A 26,112-nucleotide genomic window follows, 5' to 3' on the forward strand; every position below is an offset into this window, starting at 1 on the left:
CGACTTTAGATACCTCAAATGGAGTCATTGCACCTACCTAGTACTTCCTCCTTTCTTGACCTGTGATCAAAGTTCAGTGTTCCTTCCTGAAAATCAGTGGAAGCTAGCATGGACAGAGACTGTTGAGATTCAAAAGAAACTTGAGAAAGAAGAGTCTAAAAGACACAAGAAGGTTCTGGGATCAGGATTTATTAACACATTAGTAAAAGATTACTGTCCTGAAGGTGGTAGCAATAAGCACAGATGACAATGGAAGGAGACCACAAGGAGGGTTATGCGAGGAGATACATAGAAAACAAAGTAACACCCAGGAGGAAAGACCTTTAAGTAGACACTCAGAAAGTAATGAACCACTGTTCCACAAACATTCCATTGTCACCAACCGACCCATTGTGAATTACCAGTCAGAGTGGCACACCAATCAGCAAATGATCACCCAGATTAAGAGATCATAAGGCAAAATCCCCTGGATTCTGCCACTGCCACTGCTCCCCCACTAAAGCCACGGCGGCAAGATAAGTTGAATGCATGCTGAAAAAGAGGAACCTTGCTAGTGGGTTACAAATTCAGCCCTGACCATCCTGGGCTGTTTTATATCCAACCAAAATGTAAGAACACAACCTCCCAACTCAATTCAGAGAGCGCAAGTCCTGAGAGCCAGCACCATGTGGTCCCTCATGATTAGGCTGATTCTGGAAGAGAATTGAGAGTATCAAGGGGAATCCATGGGCTCCTGTCCCTATGGTACTCCTTTGAGGGTAGGTCATCAGGAGCCTGAAGTTCTATTCCCTGGCAGAATAGTTTAATAAGATTATACAAGCAGCTGAGTAAAAGATAGCAAGTGTGTTATTATATGAAAATCAAGATGCCTAACCAGGACTTAAGCCTTGATGGAAAACGAACCTGCTTCTGCACGGAAATAGGCCAAAGGTATCCCCCTGGGCAGGGCCTATCATTTCTTATAAAATAGTTCTGATGTTGCTCCCACCCATAAGTAATTAAATAATCAAAGCTCAAAAATTCTTCTTTTAGCCTGAAAGTTTTTGAAAGTAATAATTAACAATTTTCCACCACAGCCTTTAAAGCTTAGTAATATATACTTAAAATGTCAACTTTTAAATAACATATCTTTGTGATGAACTTTTCAACATAATTTCGCTAAAAAAAAAAATGTACTCCTAGGTAGTTAAATGTACTGGCCAATTGCATACACCAATTAAAGCCTGCTGCCTAAAATGATGATTTTTGCTTCGGAGTGATATGTTAGGCCATTCTTATTGACAGAAGTTAGATGCAGAACCAGTTTTCTGTGGAGGCCTATTCATGACAGCTGTCCTCCACATCCCCACCTCAGTTGTGAACTCCTTCTGCCATTAATTCAATTTGTGGTCTGTGAAGAATGCAACTCTATGATGTTAGAAACCATCAGACTTATTTTTATTAACTTTAAGCTTGTAAAAAGCAGCTGCAGTATGAGGCATCAATTACAACAACTATCTCAACCATCAGAAGCTAAAGCAAGATAGTATAGTCAGTGGGGCATAAATTTATTTCAAAGCAAGAAGGGAAAAAGTCAAAAAGAAATTCCAGTGAGTTCAACTTGACAATTCAGAGATCTGTAAAGAGTGACAAAAGGCACAACTGATGGACAATCACTGCCTCCAACTCTGGTCATGTTTTATTACTCTTTTTAAATTATTAAAAAAACCAAAATTATTAGAGCTGTGTTTCATAACTTTTGGTGTTCATGGATGCAAAGAAATGAAGATTTGTATATTAGAACACAGAAGAATATACTTTATGTACCCGAGAGTTCTCATCTCACTGAACCATGGACCAAGAGTAAAAAAGAACAGAATTTAGGAAAATAGCATCTGATGTGACACCTTTGTCTTTAGCTTAATAAACCCAGCTAGTCCTCGATGCATTTTAAATATTTCAGAGCATAGAAAATTTACTGTACTGAATCTGGATAAGCAAAGATTCAAGTAATTCCTTCTTTATCACTTATCCAAAGCTCCTTTCCTTATAATTCTGATTTCATATCTTCTATTTTCAAAAAAAGTACAACCAGAATGCTCCGCAGAAGCAAGGATGGCAAGACTGCGTCTCACATTCTTTGGACATGTTGTCAGGAGAGACCAGTCCCTGGAGAAGGACATCATACTTGGCAAAGGAGAGGGTGAGCAAAAAAGAGGAAGACCCTCAATAAGATGGATTGACACAGCGGCTACAACAACGGGCTCAAGCATAACAACAATTGTGAGGATGGCACAAGACCGGGCAGTGTTTCGTTCTTTGTTACATAGGGTCGCTATGAGTCGGAACCGACTCGACAGCACCTAACAACAACAACAACATTTTCAAAGGCATCTACTTATTTGCTTTTCTAGCCACAGAATTCTTTCTTTTTATAGCCCATCTGTGCAGGTCGGTGTGGTATAAAGAGCAGAGTCTACAGACTAAGACAAGCTGGGATCAAAATCCAGCCCCAGCTCTTCTTAGCTGAGTGACTCGTAGCAGACTCATTTTCCAGTCTGAAATATCCATCTTTCAGAGCAGTTGTGCAGGTTAGAAATAATACACATATAATATCTGGCTCAAACTAACTCGGAGAAGTGTAGATATTTTCTTCATCATGTGAGTGTTGTCCCCATAAATGTCATGTCACCTCTCTCCAGCTACTTTTTTTTCTTCACTGATTAAGCAGTTTGGTCATTCCTTCTGGCACGTAGCTTTCACAACCCATTTACGTACACTATCCATTCAATTGTACCATGCTGTCTCTGCCTTATGTTTTAAACTGTTGTTACATGGTCACCATCAAGTAGGCTCCCATTCATGGCAACCCCAAGTACAACAGAATGAAATGTTGCCTGGTCCTGCGCCATCTTCACAATCATTGGTATGCTCAAGTCCACTGTTGAAGCCACTGTGTACTTTGAGCACCTTCCAACCTGGGGAGCTTATCTTCCAGCACTATATCGGACAACATTCTGTTATGATCCATAACTAATCCGTAACTAATTTATGGAAGTAGATGTCAGGCCTTTCTTCCTTATCTCTCTTAGTCTGGAAGTTTCTGTGGAACCTGTGCACCATGGGTAACCCTGCTGGTATTTGAAATACTGGTGGCATAGCTTCCAGCATCACGGCAGTGACATCACATAGTACAACAAACGGACAGACGTGTGGTAGGCTTTTTAGTTTTGTTTTTTATTTTTATTTTAATTTTTAAAATTAGTGATCTTCTTTAATTTACTTCTTACGTGACCTAGATTTTAATGCCACGTTATTGTTTGAAATGAGCACGCAAGGAATAAGCCATCTGGAGTTTCCTGTAGGAACTGAAGCACCCACACATGTAGGGGCAAAGGAGAGGGAAAGAGGCACCAAGTAGAACTGGAAGTTTGGGAATGACCAGAAGAAAGATTTAGGGGTCAGGGAGCCTTGGGCTTCTTCCCTTGCTTTCGTATCCCTTTGTCACTTACCCCTGGACAGATCAACTTCCTTCTCCAAACCAGTTGTCTTACCTGTAGAACTGATACTTGCCTCAAGGGTTCGTTGTGAGGATTGGGTGAGACAGCGTATGGCAAACATTTTGCTGAGAGGTTGACAATAGGTGATAGCAACAGCAGCTGTAGTTGTCCTTAATTTCTAGACATTTCACTCTGTTGTGCATGGGGTCGCCAGGAGTTGGGGGCCGACTTGACAGCAGCTGACAACCACAGAGGGCATGCACCTTATTTTTAGTTTGTTTTGCTTAGTTCTTTCATTGAACTGTAGAGGGTGGTGAGAGTGGCGATATTCCCTCTATATGAGGCAAGCAAAGTTTATCTGTAATGTATGTTTGTTGTATTAGTTGAGAATATTCAGTTCTCCTGTAACAGACAACAAAAACAAGTAGAAAAGATCAAACTAAGATGATATGCTAAATACAGTTATAGTGGAACCCGTGCAGGAACTCAATGGGACTGCCTTGTTTTTCTGGGTCTCAAGAGTTTTCTGCCTTTGACAGGGTGCAGTCTTACCACTTTTCCATTACTCGTTTTGGTGGAAAATATTTGAGTTTTCCTTCTCTGACAAGTTTCCACCTTATACAGGTTCTGGCTTTTGCAGGCTTTACTGTAATGAATAACAAGCAGCTTGTGAGATATGGGCAGAATTTATAAGAGAGTTGGCAATCTGTGTTAAAGATAGAATGATGCAATATATGGTTTTATTTAAAATAAAAAAAAGATGGAACAAACAAGATTGTTTACTTAAAGGGAGAAAAAGGTAAAAGGAATAAATCATAAGATAAAAATCAAGCCACCTTCAGATTGGCAGGTAGGTCATCTCTAAATCAGCCAACCTTGGAGCCCCATTCTGGCCTTGCCAGGAGATAAAGCTCACAGCTGCCCAGCGAACTAATTGGTGAGCTGCAGCTGTGGCCAGGCATCCTGGCCCCTGTGTCTCTTCAATGGGGCAAATGCGTGTTAGTTCCAGACATGTTCAGCTTGCTTAGCCACCTTGTTCAAACTCAGCTCCATCTTTGTAATCACACCACTATTAATAAAAAGTGATGAGAGACAGAAAGAACATGAACAACTGTGTAACACATGATATGCTGTGTGGCCCTTCCCCCTCACTTGTACTCCATCTTAAGTGTGTCAGCTTACCCCATATCTCTTTTCCCTTGCTTCTTGACGCAGGCTTTAGAGTGATCCAATAAACCATCAGTTTCAGCATCTTAATTTAATCTGTGAGCTTTTCTGTTCTGTAACCTCAGAGATAGCTTGCCTGGAATATATTTGATGGCTACCATCTCATCAAGATAATTTTTCACATGAGATATTTTTCCTGGCACCATAATTTATTTTGAGAACAGAACCAGTTGGCTTTCTACTATGAAACCACTAACTTGGAATCATTTTTCACTACAGGGCAATAAAACCCTTTCCTCCATATTTTTCTGGTGAAGGCAGCTTTGATACCTGGTAAATGTCTGAAGAACTAGTAATTTCATATGAAATTGCAGCCTTTCCTTCTAGATCGTTGTTTATAGCTGTATTCCCCATGGTTATCTGACTTCAGTTTATTTTATCATCATGGAGTTTTTTGTTTTTTTTAAACTAATTGTCGACACTCCATGGTCACCATTACCATTACCCTGGCTGGGTCAGAGACACAACCACAAAAGGTATAGCAGCAGAAACCCAGGCTTCTGCAAACAGTGGCAATAGCCATCACCTGAAGGTCACTCCTGCCTAACCACATTCCTTTTCCTTCCCTCCTTCCCTCCCTCTTTCATTCCCCCCTTCCCACCTCCCTTCTTTCCCTTCTTCATTCTATCTTCCCACCTTCCTTCCTTTCTTCCTTCATACCTTCCTCCCTTCCCTCCTTCATACCTTCCTTCCTCCTTTCCTTCCTTTCTTCCTTTTTATTTTTTAGTTTTTTTCATATCTTATCCAGAGGCCTCTCTTCCCATCTCAAGAACTAGATATGAGTTCATGTGGGGCTTTACTCTGAATCATTTCTTTGCTCTAAAAATTAAGGTTTTGTGTGTTGTTCTTGTTAGGTGCCATCGAGTCAGTTTCAACTCATAGCAACAGTATGTACAACAGAATGAAACACTGCCCAGTTCCACGCCATTCTCACAATTGTTATGCTGGAGCTATTGCTGCAGCTACTGTGTCAATTCAATTAGTTGAGGGTCTTCCTCTTTTTTGCCATCCCTCTACTCTACCAAGCATGATGCCCTTCTCCAGGAACTGGTCCCTCCTGATAACACATCCAAAGTATGTGAGATGAAGTTTCGCCATCCTCCCTTCTTATGAGCATTCTGGCTGTACTTCTTCTAAGACAGGTTTGTTCATTCTTTTGGCCCAAAAAACCAAGCCCCTTGCCATTAGGACAGGGTAGAACTGCCTAATAGGGTTTCCAAGGAGTGCCTGGCAGATCTGAACTGCCGACCTTTCGGTTAGCAGTTGCAGCACTTAACCACTATGCCACCAGGGTTTCCGTTCTTCTGGCAGTTCATGGTGTATTCAATATTCTTCACCAATACCATAGTTCAAAGGTATTAATTCTTCTTCAGCCTTCCTTATTCATTCTCTAACTTTCACATTAATATGAGGCGATTGAAAACACCATGGCTTGAACAAGGCACACCTTAGTCCTTAAAATGACATCATTGCTTTTTAATACTTTAAAGAGGTCTTTTGCAGCAGATTTGCCCAATGCAATGCATCTTTTGATTTCTTGACTGCTTTTCCCATGGGCATTGATTGTGGATTCAAGTAAAATGAAATTCTTAACAGCTTCAATATTTTCTCCACTTATCATGATGTTGCTTATTGGTCCAGTTGTGAGGATTTTTGTTTTCTTTATGTTGAGATGTAATCCATACTGAAGTCTGTGGTCTTTGATCTTCATCAGTAAGCGCTTCAAATCCTCTTCACTTTCAGCAAGCAAGGTTGCGTTATCTACATCTTGAAGGTTGTTAATGAGTCTTCCTCCAATCCTGATGCCCCGTTCTTCTTCATATAGTCCAGCTTCTCTGATTATTTGCTCAGAAAACAGATTCAATCAAAAAAAGTCTTCCTGCAATCCTGATGCCCCGTTCTTCATACAGTCCAGCTAAGATCTTGGGTTATTTGCTCAGCAAAAAGATTGAATAAGTATGGTGAAAGAATACAACGCTGACGCACACCTTTCTTCACTTTAAACTACACAGAATTCCCTTGTCCTGTTTTAATGACTGCCTCTTGGTCTAAGTACAGGTTCCTTATGAGCACAATTAAGTGTTCTGAAATTCCTGTTCTTCGTGATGTTATCCATAATTTTGTTATGATTCATACAGTTGAATGCCTTTGCATACTCAATAAAACACAGGTAAGCATCTTTCTGGTGTTCTCTGCTTTCAGCCAGGGTTCATCTGACATCAACAATGATATCCCTTGTTCCACATCCTTTTCTGAATCTGGCTTGAATTTCTGGCAGTTCCCTGTTGATGTACTGCTGCAACCACTTTTGAATGATCTTCAGCAAAATTTTACTTGCGTCTGATATTAATGATATTGTTCTATAATTTCCATGGTCTGTTGGATCACCTTTCTTTAGAATGGGTACAAATATGGATCTTTTCCAATTCGTTGGCCAGGTAGCTGTCTTCCATATTTCTTGGCACAGATGAGTGAGCATTCCCAGCACTACATCCATTAGTTGAAACATCTCAGTTGGGTATTCCATCAATTCCTGCAGCCTTGTTTTTCGCCAATGCCTTCAGTGAAGCTTGGACATCTTCCTTTAGTACCATCAATTCTTGATCATATACTACCTCCTGAAATGGTTGAATGTCAACAAATTCTTTTTGGTACAGTGACTCTGTGTACTCCTTCCATCTTCTTTTGGTCCTTCCTATGTCATTTTTTTTTTATGTCATTTAGAACTTTCCCTGTAGAATTCAATACTGCAACTCAAGGCTTGAATTTTTTTTTTTTTTTCTTCAGTTCTTTCAGCTTGAGAAATGCCAAGTGTGTTCTTCCCTTTTGGTTTTTTATCTCCAGGTCTTTGTATATGACATCATAATACTTTACTTTGTCTTCTCCAGCTGCCCTTTGAAATCTTCTGTTCAGGTCTGTTACGTCATCATTTCTTCCATTCACTTTAGCTACTCTGCATTCAAGAGCAAGTTTCAGAGTCTCTTCTGACATTCATTTTGATCTTTTCTTTCTTTAATGAACCCTTGCTTTCTTCATGTATGATGTCTTTGATGTCACTCCACAATTCATGTGGTCTTTGGTCATTAGTGTTCACCACATCAAATCTATTCTTGAGATGGTCTCTAAATTTAGGTGGAATATACTCAAGGTCATACTTTGGCTTTCGTGGACTTGTTCTAATTTTCTTCAGTTTCAACCTGAACTTGCATAAAGCAATTGATGGTTTGTTCCACAGTCGGCCCCTGGCCTAATATTGAGCTTTTCCATCATCTCTTCCCACAAATGTAGTCGATTTGATTCCTGTGTATTCCATCTGGCAAGGTCCACATATATATTCACCATTTATGTTGAAAAAAGGTATTTGCAATGAAGAAGTCGTTGGTCCTGCAAAATCCTATCATACTATCTCTAGTGTCGTTTCCATCACCAACTACCGATCCTTCTTCTTTGTTTCCACCTTTCGCATCCCAATCACCAGTAATTATCAGTGCATCCTGATTGCATGTTTGATCAATTTCAGACTACAGAAGTTTGTAAAAATCTTCAATTTTTTCATCTTTAGATTTAACGGTTGGTGGGTAAATTTGAATAATAGTAGTCTTAACTGGTCTTCCTTGTGGCCGTGTGGATATTATCCTATCACTGACAGTTATACAAGAATAGATCTTGATATGTTCTTTTTGACTATGAGTGCAATGCCATTCCTCTTCAACTTGTCATTCCCGGCATAGTACACCATATGATTATCCAATCCAAAATGGCTAATACCAGTCATTTCACCTCACTACTGTCTAGCATATCTATCTTTATGTGTTCAATTTCATTTTTGATGACTTCCAATTTTCCTAGATTCATACTTCGTATATTCCACGTTTGGATTATTAATGGATGTTTGCAGCTCTTTCTTCTCATTTTGAGTCATGCCACATCAGCAACTGAAGGTCCTGCAAGCTTGGCACCATCGATATCATTAAGGTTGACTCTACTTTGAGGGGGCAGCTCTTTCCCAGTCATATTCTGAGTGCCTTCCAACCTGAGGGGCTCATCTTCTGGCACTATATCAGACAATGATCAACTGTTATTCATAACTTTTCACTGGCTAATTTTTTCAGAAGTAGACCACCAGGTCCTTCTTCCTAGTCTGTTTTAGTCTGAAACCTTTGCTGAAACCTGTTCACCCTGAGTGACCCTGCTGGTATTTGAATACCAGTGGCATAATTTCCAGCATCACAGCTACACACAAGCCCCCACAATACAACAAATGACAGATGTGTGGGGAAGGTTTTGTATACTGTATCAATTTTATCATCTGCACCTCCCAGAGAATAAGATCTCCCCTAGAAAATCCCTCAGTCCTTTATGCGCATAAACCCCTGGCAGACTAATTACTAATTAATTAGTAATTACTAATTGCTAATTACTCAGACATGTTAATCCTAGTCTGAATTCCATTCTTAAACTCAAGCAGCAACCTCTCACCTCCACTACCAGTTGACCTCGAGTTAATCTGGACTCATGAAAACCCCATGTGTGTCAGTATAGATCTGTGCTCCGTAGTGTTTTCAATCGCTGATTTTTCAGAAGTAGATCACCCAGCCTTTCTTGCCAGGCTCCTCTGGGTGGACTAGAACCACCAACATTTTAGTTAGCAGCCAGGAACATTAACCATTTGCACCAACTGGGGACTCCAAACTTTCACTACATGTGCATAAAACGTTGTCTTAATATCCTGGTGAAGCCTTGCAACAGGGGAAATTCTGATCATTCTCTCTACATTACCTTCTCCGCTGTCCCCAAAAGGTTTTCTCCTCCTCCCTCAGGCAATAGATGCCATCTTATTTTCCCCCTCAGTAGTGCTTGAAAGGAAATGTCAAGTTCTTCAGAGTGAAATATCTAGAAAAAAATCTATATATATGTATGTATTTGTCTTGCTAATATTGCCTGCTAAAAATTGGTTAGGGAGGAAACGTCATCCTTCTACCATTGAGCTTAAGGATAGAGAACCCAAGTTCGTACTTCTTCATGTAAATATAAGGACATAGAACAAAACTTTTTACTTCCTTTTATCCTCTTCCATCAGTAACCAACCTACAAAGAAACAGCAAACTGGCACACAATAAAGGGGGATTTACCAGATCATGTACTGGAAAGTCCAGAGGAAAGGCAGGCAGTTTGGTCAGGGCTCTGGCTCCATTTTTCTGCAGCTCTCTTGGCTGCCCTCTCTTTCTCATATTGATTAGTCTTCAGGCTAGCAGCTCTCATCATCACAAAACAGCTGCCTGAACTACACACACCTTTGTTCGTATCCAGAAAGAATAAGGCTATGGATTATCACACAGATTAGACCAGGCTGTGGCCAGTGTAATAGCACACACTGATTGGCTTAGACCCAGGTTCCCTCAACCAGTTCCTGCAGTAAGGAAGATTAAATTACACTTTTAAGGATAGACAGCTAGACATGGGGTCAATTGCACAAAAACTTCAGGGCTGCCACACAATAGGGAGAACAGTGGTTCCCCCAAAGAAAAATCAGGGTACTCTGAAAAGAGTGGAAGAATGGGAATTGATGCTGCATAAAAAACAACCAAAAAGGCTCCGATGCACCCACAGCATAGATCTTTCACATGGTGTGTTATGCTGTTGTTGGGTGCCATGGAGTTGATTTTGAACCATAGTAACCCCAGGTGACATAGCAGAACTGACCCCCAGTTCTAGGCTGTAATCTTTTGGGAGCAGATCACCAGGTCTTTCTCCCAGGGGCCACTGGGCAGATTTGAACCGCCAACCTTTGAGTCAGTAGCCAAGAACTTAACCATTGTGCCACCAGGGCTCCTTTCACACGGTATAGGTGCTAATATGTCACTGACATATCTAATATAATTTAATATACCACTCTGATATATCACATATCACTGATGAATTTGTTGTTTTGTACATTTGTATCAACTAGTTTCTTCTAATTATTTACTACTTCACATTACTGAAAATCATTTTTCTCCCATTACCTCATAGCAATATTAGAACTTAAAGAGGGTAAGGTGGAATCAATTTGGAGAGAATAACACAATTTGCTTTCCACTCCTGAAGTGAAAACTGTTAAGAATATTTTTAATATATTACTTTAACCACCGCCTGTTGAATTCAAAGATATGCCATTCACTTAAGAACAAGGTCATTTTAGCGGCCTGCTGTGCCTCTGTCTTAATCCATGCTGTGTTCCTATCAGGGTTAGTTTCCTACGTCCGGCCTTCGGCATCTCTTACCTAGCTTAATGCGTTAACCTTATAAATGGTCTTCCTTCAGTCTTGTCACCCTCATATTCACCCTTCACACAGCTGAAGAAGCTGTCTGTTTAAAATGTACATCTAGTCACAACATCCCACAGTTAAATATCTTCAGTGTTCCACTTGTTTACAGCAGTCCTTAGGCTCTTCAATTTACAGACCAGGGAATTTTTTTTTTAATATATTATGCAATATGTTAAAAACTTACACAAAGATGCCAACTGTTGTGATTGTTGTTGCCATTGAGTCAGTCCGTGACTCAGGGCGACCCCATGCACAACAGAACAAAATGCTGTCTGATTCCGTGCCATCCCTCTGACTGGTTACAGATCAGACCATTGTGATCTACAGGGTTTTCATTGGCTGGTTTTCGGAAGTACATTGCCAGGCCTTCCTTCCTAGTCCATCTTAGTCTGGAAACTCTGCTGAAACCTGTTCAGCATCGTAACAACACACGAGCCTCCACTAATAGTCTGGCAGTCCTTGCGCTTGTGGCATGTTGGCCAGCAATGGAACCTGGGTCTTCTGCATGGAAGGTGAGAATTCTACCACTGGACCACCTATGCCTCATGTGGCAACTTTACATTTTATTAAGGAAGGGCAATTTAAAAAAAAAAAAAAAAAACTATCACAATCCTTTCGTAAAAGAAAAAACAGTTTAAAACTATATGTAGACACACACATAATATAATCTCGGAAAAAAGAAGTTTCTTTCACTGAATTAAATTTAACTTTCTGAAGACCTCTCTCCACATTCCCAAAGCAGACTGGCTCTGACTGGCTCCGGCTGGCTCAGGTCTGCTGAGTATAGCAGGGTATACAAGCCTCCTGTGACCTGGCCCCTGGCTACTCTAGCCTTGTCCTCCCAGACTAAGTAAGCTCCAGCAACTCTACATTGCTCATTGTTCAACTATACACCGAGATGTTTCTCACCTGCCCCATTTGTTCGCCTGCCTCCATGCACTGTAATGCCTGCTACCACCAACCACCACACCGCTCTTTTGCTTGGCTCACTGTATATATCCTATAACACTCAGAAAAGGAGTCCCATTTTGTTATTCCTGACATACTCTTGACCCTGTCCCCAGAGATGAGTTTAAATAATTCAGTAACACTCTGTAAATCAGTAACATTCTACCTAGCATATTTATCTAGCATAGTTACCTGCATTGTACCTAGGAAAATCATCTGCACATTCCCCTCTTTCTTCCACTAGATGACAGCTCCATGAGCTATTGGGCTGTGACAGTCTTTCATTTTTATGTCAACAATACACACAGTGCCTCTCAGCCCAACATGGGCACTCAAGAAAATTCACTAAGTAAAAGAGTAAATGAATAACCCACTGCCTACTGTTGTCAAGTCAAACTTCAACTCACAGTGACTGCATAGGACAGAGTAGAACTGCCCCCATAGGGTTTCCAAGGCTGAAATCTTTATAGAAGGAGGCTGCCACATGTTTCTCCCGAGGAGTGGCTGGTGGGTTCTAACCACAGGCCTTTTGGAACCATTGTGCCACCAGAGCTCCTCTTGAAAATGCTTACTAAGTAAAAAAGTAAATGAATAGATAGCTATATTTTCAAAGGAATACATGGTGATGAGGAATCTAATTATGAAGACATTTTTAATTCTTCAGAAGAAAGATAATTTTTAAATTAAGTTTTATTGGACGTATTTTTGCTTTAGCATTTCTTGAAGTAGGTGGCACCACCTTGCAGAAATAGGACAGTCACCTTGTTTGTTTGTGTGTTTGCTTCTACATCTCATTGTAACAGGGTTCAGTCAATTCTCCGCCTATTTCCTCACACACAAATCTGTTGCCGCTTGGAAAATTTTGAAACTATAAAAGTTGTGTTTATTTTTCCGAGACTCTCTTAGTCCAAAAAGAATGCAGATTGCTAAACACGTTTTTGTTGTTGTGTTAATGCATGCCTCCGTGTAATGCTTATTCCTTGAAGAAAATGTGTTTAAAAATAATTAACCGGCCACATTATAATTATAATACCCTTGGTGATAGTTATTGTTAACACACGCATGCACTTTGCTGGGAATATTGTAGATCCTGACTCAGCGCACCAAATGTGACACTGGGGATTTCCAACCCTGTGAACTATGTCAGAGTAAACAGATTGCACCTAATAATTTTTAACTGTGATTTTCCCAGCTCCCACAAGTATGCAAGTATAAATGATGTAAAGTGAGAAAAGTGTGGGCTCTCAAATCAGATCACTTGAGTTTTACACCTGGATCCTTCACTTCCAGGTCAACTGACCATAGACCATTAACTTAAATTGCATCTGCCTCAAATGTCGTATCTGGAAAATGGGAACAATATTAGCGTGTACTTCCTAAGGTTGCTGTGAAAATTAAACGATATAAGCTATATCGTTTATAAGTGCTTAGCTCTCAAAAATATTATTGTTTTTTACTTATTCTTTTCTCTGCCTACCCATGTGGGACCCCAGCCTCCTAAAGAAGTCCATCTCCCAAGTTTTCATAGCAATCTCCAGAAGAAATCTAACTGGGCTCACAAATGAAATGAACTGGCCATCTGGTTGCCCTGAGGTAAGCCCAGTTTCTTCTCTGTGCTCCAGATCCTGGACAGTTCCCTCCCTCACCCCCCCCCCCAACCCCCTCACCTCATGGTGTCTTGCAGGCACCACAGTCATTCACCAGATACCACGGAAGCTACTACAGCTTCCAGGCACTGCCTCCCACCACTGTTGCACTGGAGCCCCTTAGATGTCAAGCTGGTTAGAGAAAGTGATATGGAGTACTAAGTCATTGATGCTGGTACCCTAAGGTCCTACACAATTTCTAGTAAAATAGCTCTTTCAGATTTTACTGATGGCGTATCACCATCACCACTCCATCCTCACTAGATCCTACTTAGTTCATAAGGATTGGGCTAAGAAGCCCTGGTGGCACAATGGTTAGTTACTCATCTGGTAACCAAAAGGTTGGCGGTTTGAACTCAACTAGCAGCTCCACAGTAGAAAGACCTGGTGATCTGCTCCCATAAAGAATACAGTCTAAAAAAGCCTGTGGGGTAGTTCTACTCTGAGTGGAAAAATGACTCAACAGCACCTAACAATAACTATTCTCTTCTACCAATCTATTTGTCAATGCCTGCACTAATATCGCACTGACCTAATGAGGACACAACCAAGTACGGCATAAGGATTGGGCTAAGAAGAGATCCAAGGAACCAGCAACACAAGGTGATCAGAATTAACCCCTCACTTCTGCCTTTCTTTCTGGATCAAAATTGGAGCACTAAAAAATGAACTCGCTCTCCCAGGAGATTCTTTAGTCCCTCAAGAAAATGGATGCCTGGGGCCTAATTCTCTGGACATACCTAACAAGTCTGAAACCAACTGCTGGTGAGTGCAGCTTCACTCAAGGAGAGATTTTCCCTCTGATATAAGTGCTGGGCACTTTCTTGGTCATCCTAAGCTAAACTACCTCTGAAGTGCTGGGCAGCTCTCTATTTTCAAAGAATTGCAGTAAAGGCCAAAAAAGGAAACTTCTAAGTTGGTAGTTTAGAAACCAAATTCACTTTCTCAGCATGCCAATGAAAATAAGGGAGATTTTAAGGACATTTTGCCCTTCCTTGCTGTCTTCTCTTTCCTGTACATTGCTCAGATATCAGTCGATATTTTTACAAAAACAAAAGCTTACACAGACCTTTCTCTCTCTATGTAACTAAACACCCCAACACTCTGTAACTTAAAACAAAGCAAATATTCTCATGTACATGTGTGCTGGTCAATTGGTGTCAGCTGACATAAACTGAGTGTGCCTGGGCTTGGCTCCAAGTGCTGGTTGGGTTCAGGTCAACCCCACTCATCCTCTTCGGACCAGAGGGCTAACTGTCACATGTTCTTCTCTTGGCACTGGCATGAATGGATGAGGACGAGCCTAAATGCATAAGCATATTTCAAGCCTTTGCTTACACCATAGCTGCTAACATCTCACTGGCCAAAGCAAGTCTCAGGGCCGAGCCCAATTTCAAGCAGTGAAGTAGAATTGATCCACCATGAGGCCATGGCAAGGGCTGTACAATACCAATAAAGGTTAAGAATTGTAACCAAAAATTTAATCTAACACACCCACCAAATCTGGGACAAAGAAACAAAGGAAAAATAGACCAGAGCTATGGGAGATGGTCCCAAGAATATGAAGCTCTGTAACAGCAAAGAGCTGCGGTGGGGTGGCTGAAGAAGAGCGGGTGTAAAATCCAACTGCAGCCAGTAGGAAAGAAGGGGAATCATTGTTACTACTGGGTTTGAAAACCAAAAAGGAAGAACACGCTCAGCATTTCTCAAGCTGAAAGAATTGAAGAAAAAATTCAAGCCTTGAGTTGCAATAGTGAAGGATTCTATGGGGAAAATATTAAACGACACAGGAAGCATCAAAAAAAGATGGAAGGGATACACAAAGTCACTGTATCAAAAAGAATTGGCCTATGTTCAACCATTTCAGGAGGCGGTATATGATCAGAAACTGATGGTATTGAAGGAAGAAGTCCAAGCTGCACTGAAGGCAGTGGCAAATAAAAAGGCTCCAGGAATTGACAGAATACCAATTGAGATGTTTCGACAAACTGATGAAGCACTGGAAGTACTCACTTGTCTATGCCGAGAAACTTAGAAGACAGCTACCTAGCCAACCGACTGGAAGAGATCCATATTTATGCCTATTCCCAAGAAAGGTGATCCAACTGAACATGGAAATTATCAAACAATATCACATATGAGTAAAATTTTGCTGAAAATCATTCAAAAGCTGCTGCAGCAATATATAAACAGGGAACTGCCAGAACTTGAAGCCAGATTCAGAAGAGGACATGGTACCAGTATATCATTGCTGATGTCAGATGGATCCTGGCTGAAAGCAGAGAATACCATAAAGATGTGGTATTGACTGTGTTTTATTGACTATGCAAAGGCATTCTGACTGTGTAGATCATAATAAATTATGGATAACACTGGAAAGAGTGGGAATTCCAGAACACTTAATTGTGCTCATGAGGAACCTGTATATAAATCAAGAGGCAGTTGTTCAAACATTAAAAGGGGATACTGTGTTGTTTAAAGTCAGGAAAGGTGTGCGTCAGAGTTGTATCCTTCACCATACCTATCCAATCTGTATGCTGAGCAAATAATCCAAGAAGCTGACTATAAGAAGAAGAACTGAGCATCAGGATTGTAGGAAGACTCATTAACAATCTGCATTATGCAGAGGACACAACTTTGCTTGCTGAAAGTGAAGAGGACTTGAAGCACTCACTGATGAAGATCAATGACCACAGCCCTCAGTGTGGATTACATCTCAACATAAAGAAAACAAAAATCTTTACAACTGGACCAATAAACAACACCATGATAAGTGGAGAAAAGATTGAAGTTGTCAAGGATTTCATTTTACTCGGATCCACAATCAACGCCCATGGAAGTGGCAGTCAAGAAATCAAAAGATGCATTGTGTTGGGCAAATCAGCTGCAAAAGAGCTTTTTAAAGTGTTAAAAAGCAAAGATGTTACCTTGAAGACTAAGGTGCACCTCATATGCATTGGAAAGTTGGATGATGAATACGAAAGACTGAAGAACTGACACTTTGAATTGTGGTGTTGGAGAAGAATATTGAACATACCATGGACTGCCTAAAGAATGAACAAATCTGTCTTGGAAAAAGTACAACTAGAATGCTCCTTAGACTCAAAGATGGTGAGACTTGGTTTCACGTACTTTGGACATGTTATCAGGAGGGACCAGTCCCTGGAGAATGACATCATTCTTGGTAAAGTAGAAGGTCATCAAAAAAGAGGAAGACCCTGAACAAGATGGATTGACACAGTGGCTGCAGCAATGGGCTCAAGCATAACAATGATTGTGAGGACAACACAGAACCAGGCCATGTTTTGTCCTGTTGTACATAGGGTTGCTATTAGTCGGAACTGACTTGACAGCGCCTAATAACAACAACAAGTGGGTTTGCCCTGAGTTTATGCACTTTAGGAGACTGAAATAAATTTATAGTATATGTTCCTATTCTGCACCTGTCTGTCAGTTTGTCCTACTGTGGTGGCTTGCATGTTGCTGTGATGTTGGAAGCTATACCACCAGTATTTCAAATTATAGAAGGACCACCCATGGTGGACAAGTTTCAGCAGAGCTTCCAGACTAAGACAGACTATCTACTTCTGAAAATGAACCAATGAAAATCTTATGGATCACAACAGAACATTGTCCAACTCACTTGCTTTGGGCACGTCATCAGGAGGAATCAATCACTAGAAGAGTGCATCATGTTCGGTGAAGTAGAGGGCCAGTGAGAGTGAGGGAGACCCTTGGTGAGATGGATTGACTCACAGGCCACAACGATGAACATCCTCATGCCAGCAGTCAAGGAGATGATGCAGGGCAACATTTCCTTCTGCTGTGCCTAAGGTTGCCGTAAGTCAGAGCAGACTTGATGGCGGTTATCTATCTATCTGTCTGTCTGTCTGTCGGTCCATCTATCTATCTATACTTATCTCTCATATATAAGCCTTAAAAGCCTGATCCTAGCAGAAGCCCCAGGCATTTTCAGCAGTGGCTAGAATTGTTCCTTATCACAAACAAAACATGAGGGGGAAAAAAAAAGGGCTTTTCAAATGTCTCTGTTTCTTTATTATATGTATTTATTTGGCTTGGATTATCTTTCTCATTCATGAAATGTAACATGTTAGATATCACAACTTGCAAAATTCAGGCTTTGTTGGTTTCCAAAAACCATGAAAGTCGTACATTTCCCAGTTATTACATATTAAAAAAATAAGACCAGCTGAATAAGACAGTGGGCATTTATTAATTCAAAAGGATAGCAATAAATTCAAGAAACTTTATTTGCACATTACAAACACCAAACATTGTCAAGCACAAAGCTGTTTTTTCCTGAAATGTTTGTAATGATACTGTGGTTCCTGGCCGTTTTGCCATTAAGTCTTCTCTGAAACTTGATTGTAAACTATTTTCTATTTGGCATGTAAATGTTCAGTTGACTATTTGAAATACAGTATTATTCCAGATATTCCATAGACAGCTTCTGAGAATCTCAAATGTCAGCTAAAGAGCTGTGTACTGCTTAGTTTCCCAAGGCGTTATTTAATATTGAAAGTTGTTGGAATAAAAACTTTCGTTCTGAGAGAGGCGGTGTGGTTTTCTAGAAATGTGTCTTTTGTCCCAGCCCTGTCATTAACTAACTCTGTGGCCTTGAGCAACTCATTTATGTGATATTGAGAGTTTTTAACAACCTGGCACCAACCAACCTCTCTGCAAGTATTTTCAACTCTCATTTTCACTCTTAGTCCTGCCTCTCTCCCTTTTTCCTCCTCTGTCATCCTATTATTTTGCAGGGCAATTCAGCCCTTTCTTTGTAGACTAATCTCTGCAGAGCCTCACTCTTCGTTCTCAAAGAAGCCTTCAAGGCATTTTCCAAAACAAAGTGACATCTCTCCTGATATAATTTGCCACTGTGCTCCTATATTGAAGTCTCTATTTTTAATAGAGTAGCAATTTTTCCTTCCCTCTACATTGGTTTAATCATAATAGGCTTTCATTAAACTTACCAAATACATGTTTTTTTAATGGTTGTTTTTATTCCTACAGTGTTTTGAACACTACTCTGGATTAAGCATTCTGAAATGAATTCTATTCAGTTCTGTTCTGACACTTACTGCAAATGCAGTTCTTTTTCTGACCCAAATCACCTGGAGCTAAGTCAGGTCTTACAGGTAAAAGGGCACAGTCCTCCAGACTGAAGTCTGTCCAAGACTTTAGGTGCCAGTCACAAACCTAGGACACTCACACTTCTGATCTGCTGGCTTCAAAGTCAGAGTTTCCCACTACCCCCTCAGGAAACTAGCCACAAGACTGGAGTTCTCCAGAACATTGGCACTTCTGACCAACTATCTACAAATTCAGAGGTTCCCACTACCTCCCTGGGTTCATTATTTCACTAGAACACCTCACAAAAATCAGAAAAGCTCTATATGTACAGTTACAGTTTTATTTTAAAGGATACATATCAGGACCAGCATAAAGAGAGACACATAAAGCAAGGCCTAACAGGGTCCTCGACACAGATGATGTGTTTACCTCCCAGTGCATTGATGTCTATCACCAACCAGAAAGCTCAACAGAGCTCAGTGTCTGGAGATCTATCTTAGTGGGGTTTCATTCGGTAGACATGATTGCTCAACTCATTGCCCAAGAGGTCAAAGTCAATCTCCAGCTTCCCTCCCCTCCATGGAGGTTGGGCTGATATGTGGTGAGTTTTCTGAGCCACCTTGTTAGTGTAAGGTGTGGTCTGGAGTTCCCCACTGAAAGCAAGGACATTCTAATCACTCGAGAAATTCCGAGCATTTAGAGGTTATCTCCCAGGAACAGGGACAAAGATCAAATTCTTTGGGTAAAGTAATTCTTCACCGTACAAGCACTTTTATAAATTTTCACTTAGTAATTACTGTCGTTGCTAGTTGCTGTCATGTTTATTCTGACTCACGGCAATTTGGACTCATGGCGACTCTGGGTGTGTAGAGTAGAACTGCCCCACAGAGTTTTCAAGACTGCGACCTCTTGGAAGGAGATTGCCAGGCCTGTCTTTCAAGGTGTCTCTGGGTGGGTTTGAACCACCAACCTTTTGGCTAGAAGTCAAGCACTTAACCATTTGCACAAGGAGCTATGAGGAAAATTGAGTTTAGAGAGTTAAATACTTTGTCCAAGGCCACGCCGTTTTAAGTAGTGGAGCTGGGATTTAAATGCACATCATCTGACTCCAGAGTCTCTTTTCTCATCTACAAAATAGGAGGTTTAACCAGATAATCTCTGTGGTTCTCTTGAGATCCAAAACTCAATGACTCTATGATTATTCTGAATTGCTCATTGTCAACTAAGCACCACTAATTCTCTGCAGCTCAGAAGAGAATCCAGGAGCAACATTTCCCAAAAATATTTTCTCATGTGATTATGAGTGCTTGCCAGTGAGGGATACTCTCATGAGATTTGGAAGTCAGAAGGGAAGGAGAAATCATCATTTGCAGAGGCAGTTTTAACGAGACCAGGGATCAGCAATTTTTTTTTTTCCTTGTAGAAAGTCAGATACTAAATATTTTAGCTTTGCAGGTTGTACAATCTCCATCACAACTACTCTGCTCTGCCTTTGTTGTGTGAAAGCAAACATAGACAATCCACAAATAAATGGGTTATATAACAAGGGGCTGTGTTACAATAGAACTTTATTTATGGACACTGAAACTTGAATTCCCTACGATTTTCACATGTCACAAAATATTATTCTTCTTTTGATTTTTGCCCAACCATTTTCAAAGTAAAACTCCATTCTTAGTTCACAGGCTGTACAAAAAGGCAGCATGCCAGGTTTTGCCCATAGGCTATAGTTTGCCAACTTCGGGCATAAGACATTGGCAGGTAGAAGATTTTCAATGGCTTCTGAGTGAGCTCTTGAGAGCCACCCACTTCATTGTTTCCGGATGAGACAGTCAGGGATGGCTTCTCTGATTCGGTTTCCCTGGCCCCTCCAATGGTTCTGTAGACCTTTAATTTGCTGTAGGAAACCCTTTCATGCTTAGATCATACAGAGTGACTTCTGCTTTAATGGCCGAACTTTGACTCTTAGAGCATTTAGTATTGGCAGCAATTTCAGGAAAACAGAGCCTCAAAGAAGAGAATCTGGGATTGGTTCTCTGATCTGAGTAAAGTTTAAGAAGTAATAACTTCATTGCTTGTAAAAAAAAAAAAAAGTGAGACTTAGTTGGCGCATAACATGCAGCAGCAAAACAATTCCTTAAATTTCCACTTCTAGTTGCCTGGACTCAAGTGCCCATGTATGTTTGTTAGATAGACAGTGAGGAAAGAAATTCTACTCTGCGTTATGAGCTTCTGTGTCTTCTTTTTTTCTCTATAGACAAGGTCCCTGCACCCATTCCTCATACATCTCCATAAAAAAACCAAAGCAAATCCATTGCCATCAAGTCTATCCCTACTTATAGCTACCCTACAGCACAGAATCCCCATAGGTTTTCCAAGGAGCAGCTGGTGAATTTGAACTGCTGACCTCAGTGCTCAGTGCAAAAAAATGTTTACCAAGCATTTGGGTTTGCCTGGGTAGGATGAACCCCTCCTCATTCAAATGTTATCAACAATTTAAACAGTTGACTGTTAATACTGTCAACAGTAGCCAACAATTTAATAGTCAACAATTTAACATCTTATGAAAGGTCTCAGATCTGCCTATCTCACAAAGACCTCCAGATGGGGTCCTGGCTTCATTTAGTTTCTTTGGTCTAAAGCAATTTAACTTTCACTTCGTACTTGCACATTTCTAAACAAGGGAATTTTAAAACTTAAATGTATGCAATTACCTTAGAACTTGTTTCCCAAAATTTGTGTGAATGTATTTTCAAACAAGAAGAACACCCTATTTCTACTGTCAAGATTATTTTCCTTGCTTTAAATATAATGAGCTGAGATTTCAACTTAAATAGATTTTAAGGGAGATATACTTCTTTATAGAATTTAGTTTTGTATTCCCAAATCTTTGGAGAAAGTACTATTGAATATTTTTAAATTACATTTGTAAAACCATTATAAGGATCACATTTCGACAGCACATCTTGGGTTGTAAAGTTATTTCACACACACCAAAAAAAGCCTTTCCTGGTGGTGTATGTCTTCATTTAATGGGATTAACTAATATTTTGGGGGCTTTTGCTACTAATAAAGTTCACGAAAGGATATATAAAAAAGGAATACTATACCAATCAGCACTTCTAGATGCACAACTATAAGCATCTTATGGAAATTAACTAGCAAACTTAATGAACAATTAGCAAATAGAGAACTTAGAAAAAGTCCTACAGAGTAATGGAAAAAGCAAAATAAATAAAATAAAATTTGATCTGTGTGTTTCTTCTGAAAGGTAGCATTGACCATTTAATCTCAGCATTCTGAATTTATTGCCACTGAGAGTAGGAACTTTGAGAGTAGTGACTCTGTCTAGTTCATCACTTTACTCAGCATCTAGAATAATGCCTGGCATAAGAAAGGCCTTCAATAAATATTTTTCAAATGAATGTAGGCATGGATACATGAAAGAATATTTTCATCTTTTATTTTGTCTTTTTTTTTTTCTTTCACTGTATACCCACTCACTAAAGCATACATTTAAAAAAATGTCAGGTCTCCATCTCTGCTCCAGTTACCATTAGCAACCTCTCAAACAATACATCTAATGCTTATTCAACATTCTCACTTTCTTATGGAAACCTCAAACTAAATATATGGTCTCTTGCTGCTCCCTCCCTGGCCTCACCACCCTACCACTTGTCTCCGTAAATATCACCACAAGCCACCAGCTATCTGAGGGTCTTCTGTCATGTCTCCTCCTTCCTTGGTCCCTAGATCCAGTCACCACCAAGTCTTGTGAATTTTACTTCCAAAATCCTTTTCAAATTTATCCATATCTACTTCCATTGTCACTTCTCAAATCCAACCACTTTTATCTCTGTCTGGACTTGGCAATAGGCCTTCAACTCATGTCCCTGCCTTTACGCTTGGCCCCTCCAGTTCATTCTTCGTAACCCAGCCCAAGAGATCTTTTAAAACCTCAGACTAAATCCAGTTTGCTTCCTGTTCCAAGTCTTTTAAAGGCTCACCGCTTCTTTATGACTGCCCTCTGCCCGCCTCTTCAGCCCCACTTTATGCCACTGCCCCCTCATTCACTATCCCTTTAGGGTTATATCCACAGATACAGAGAGAGAGAGAGAGAGATACATGATTTCATTTGACGACATTTAGACAGCTTTTAGGGCTGTGGTCTGGCCAGACAGGAACAATTGAGGAGGGGCAGGCAATAAACAGATTAATTCAATCCAGGGGTCAAGTAACCTGGGTTAGAATTTGCAGACTCAAATCAGACAGAGGAATTAGATGATGTGTAATTTGAATCCAGGGCACGTGTATTGTGAGACCATACCATGTGAAGGACATGGAATTAAAAAAAAAAAAAGTTCATTATATTGGTCAGTGGCAAGGACAGAATTAAACGCAAGACTGAGCCAACATTTCTGATCAAATAGCAACCTCGGTGCTTGATGTGCTTGAGAGAATGACCACAATATTGTAAGAAGAGTAGAAATGTTTCCTTGATACACACAGGGCCACCACGTGCAATTGTGCAAATTGTGCTCCCCCTCAGCTCCAGGGTGTACTTTATACATAGTAGCTGATGTGAAAGCTGCCCCCAGAGTTGTTCAGGGAACCGCCTATGCAGTTATATGCAGAAGTCCTCATGAATAAGGGCCTTTTAACTCTAGGAAGAATATTAATGTTTTTATTAAGTTCAATAATTAATATTTATAATCATTGATTTAATCTTGGTATATATTTAAAAAAAAAAAAAAAAACCCTGCTGCTGTTGAGCTGATTCTGACTCATAGAAACCCTATAGGACAGAATAGAACTACCCTCATAGGGTTTCCAAGGAGCGGCTGGTGGATTCGAACTGCCAACCTTTGGGTTAGCAACCAAGCTCTTAACCACTGTGTCACTAGGGTTCCAATCTTGCTATAAAACCCCAAAACCAAACTCATTGTCACTGAGTTGATTCTAATTGGTTTCCAAGTGTTAAAAAAGCAAAGGTGCCACTTGGAGGACTAAGGTGAACCTGATGCAAGCCATGATATTTTTATTCACCTCATATGCATGTGAAAGCTGGACAACAAATAAGGAAGACCTAAGAAGAATTGATGCCTTTGAATTTGGGTGTTGGCAAATCTTATTGACTATACCATGGACTGCCAAAAGAAAGAACAAGTCTGTCTTGAAAGAAATACAGCCAGAGTGGTCCTTGGAAGCGAGGGTGGTAAGACTTGATCTCATGTACTTTGGACATGTTATCAGCAGGGACCAGTCCCTGGAGAAGAACATCATGCTTGGTAAAGTAGAGGGTCAGCAAAAAAGAGGAAGACCCTGAACGAGATGGATTGACACGGTGGCTACAGCAATGGGCTCATACATAATAATGATTGTGAGAATGGTGCCGGACAGGGCAGTGTTTCATTCTGTTGTACATACGGTCACTACAAGTAGGAAGTGACTCGATGGCATCTAACAACAACAGCAACAATTGTTTCCGGAATCCTGGTGGCACAAACAGCTAACACACTCAGCTGCTAGCCAAAAGGTTGGCAGTTCAAGTCCGCCCATAGACAACTCAGAAGAAAGGCCTAGTGAGCTACTTCCCCAAAATCAGCCACTGAAAGTGCTATAGAACATAGTTCTACTCTGACACACATGGGGTCGCCATGGGTTAGAACTGCCTCGACAGAAACTGGCAATGGTTTAATGGGATTCAAGGAGGTAGAATGGCCGCCTTCTTTTCAAGTCTTGACCAGCTAGTCAATCATTAGCCAGTGCTCATGGATCAGTATAGGATCAGGACATTTTTCTTTCTCAACAGATTAGACAACTAGATATTCTGCTCATAATTCTACGCAATAAGAAAACTTTCCTCTACCACTGTCTTTCAGGGGCACTGAAAAGCAGTCACTGTTCACTCCTGGCTGCTGCTAGTGTATATAAACAAGGATCACACTTTTTCCTTTTCTGTTGGCCAGCCATTGGGAGCTCCTCTTGAGATCACAGGTATGCATTAAAGGAGATGTGGTAAAACAGCAAGAGATAGGGTGAAAATTTGAGTAATTTGTCATACTATTGTGTCTTCTAGGCCTGCTCAAGCTCAGTCTCCTATATGCTATTTACATTTAATAATGAAATGCTGCTGCACATAATCCAAATTTATGATTTTGTTGAACAGATGACACCTAGTTTTTGAGGAACAGCTTAAGTTGCATAGTGGCTTCATGTCTCATGGTCAGATATTCAGTCTCTATCCAAGATCCATAGAAAGCCAGGGACTGCTTTTCAAATAGGGATTCTGCAGAAGACAATATGGCTTTGCTCAAAAGCCCTACAGTTTATTATCCAATTAATTGATTATATTGGTTATATAATATATGTCATATTCTTATACTAATTATGTTATTGATTGATTGATTATTCTACTGCTAGAGGCTCTATACAGCATTTCTGTCCAATATGTACATTTCTAACACCATTGGATCCCCTGGGTCATAAGGCTCAAATAGAAGAGCAGGCTTTAATGGAGCCTTGGCCTCCTACAGGCTTTTCTTTGCTCTAAGTCCTGCTCAAAACTGTCAACCTAATGGGTAAATGGGCCTGAGTATCTTCCTCAAATGTGGTAAAAATGCCTCTAAAATCCAAAGAGGTTCAGTAAGCATGTATCTCTTTATTTGTCATGGATATACAGAGCTGTTTCATTTTGAAGGGAACATTCCAATGTGTATCAGGCCTCTAGAAAATTCACTGATGTGGTGGCCTGTGAACTTTTGCAAGGTTTATCTTCCACCCTCTGATACATCTCTATGCTGAGCAAATAATCTCAGAAGCTGGACTATATGAAGAAGACAGGGGCATCAGGATTGGAGGAAGACTCGTTAACAACCTGCATTATGCACATGACACAACCTTGATGGCTGAAAGAGGACTTGAAGCACTTAGTAATGAAGACCAAAGACCACAGCCTTCAGTATGGATTGCACCTTGACATAGAGAAAACAAAAATTTTCACAACTGGACCAATAAGCCACATTATCATAAACAGAGAAAAGATTGAAGTTGTCAAGGATTTTATTTTACTTGGATCCACAATCAACACTCATGGAAGCAGCAGTCAAGAAATCAAAAGACACATTGCATTTGGCAAATCTGCTGCAAAGGACCTCTTTAAAGTGTTGAAAAGCAAAAAAGTCACCTTGACGACTAAGGTGCGCCTGACCCAAGCCATGGTATTTTCAATCGCATCATATGCATGTGAAACCTGGACAATGAATAAGGAAGACCAAAAAAGAATTGATGCCTTCAAATTGTGGTGTCGGTGAAGAATATTGAATATGCCATGGACTGCCAAAAGAAAGAACAAATCTGTCTTGGAGGAAGCACAACCAGAATGCTCCTTAGGAGCAAGGATGGTGAGAC

The 26,112-nt window shown here is 40.4% G+C and overlaps 1 pseudogene; it reads right to left on the bottom strand.

The window, feature by feature from the left end:
- LOC100665190 (protein farnesyltransferase/geranylgeranyltransferase type-1 subunit alpha-like) overlaps window positions 1-26,112 on the bottom strand; it is a 162,300-nt pseudogene that overhangs the window by 60,902 nt on the left and 75,286 nt on the right.

This window comes from Loxodonta africana, chromosome 4 (genome assembly GCF_030014295.1).
Source record: "Loxodonta africana isolate mLoxAfr1 chromosome 4, mLoxAfr1.hap2, whole genome shotgun sequence".
In the NCBI taxonomy this organism is placed as follows: domain Eukaryota; kingdom Metazoa; phylum Chordata; class Mammalia; order Proboscidea; family Elephantidae; genus Loxodonta; species Loxodonta africana.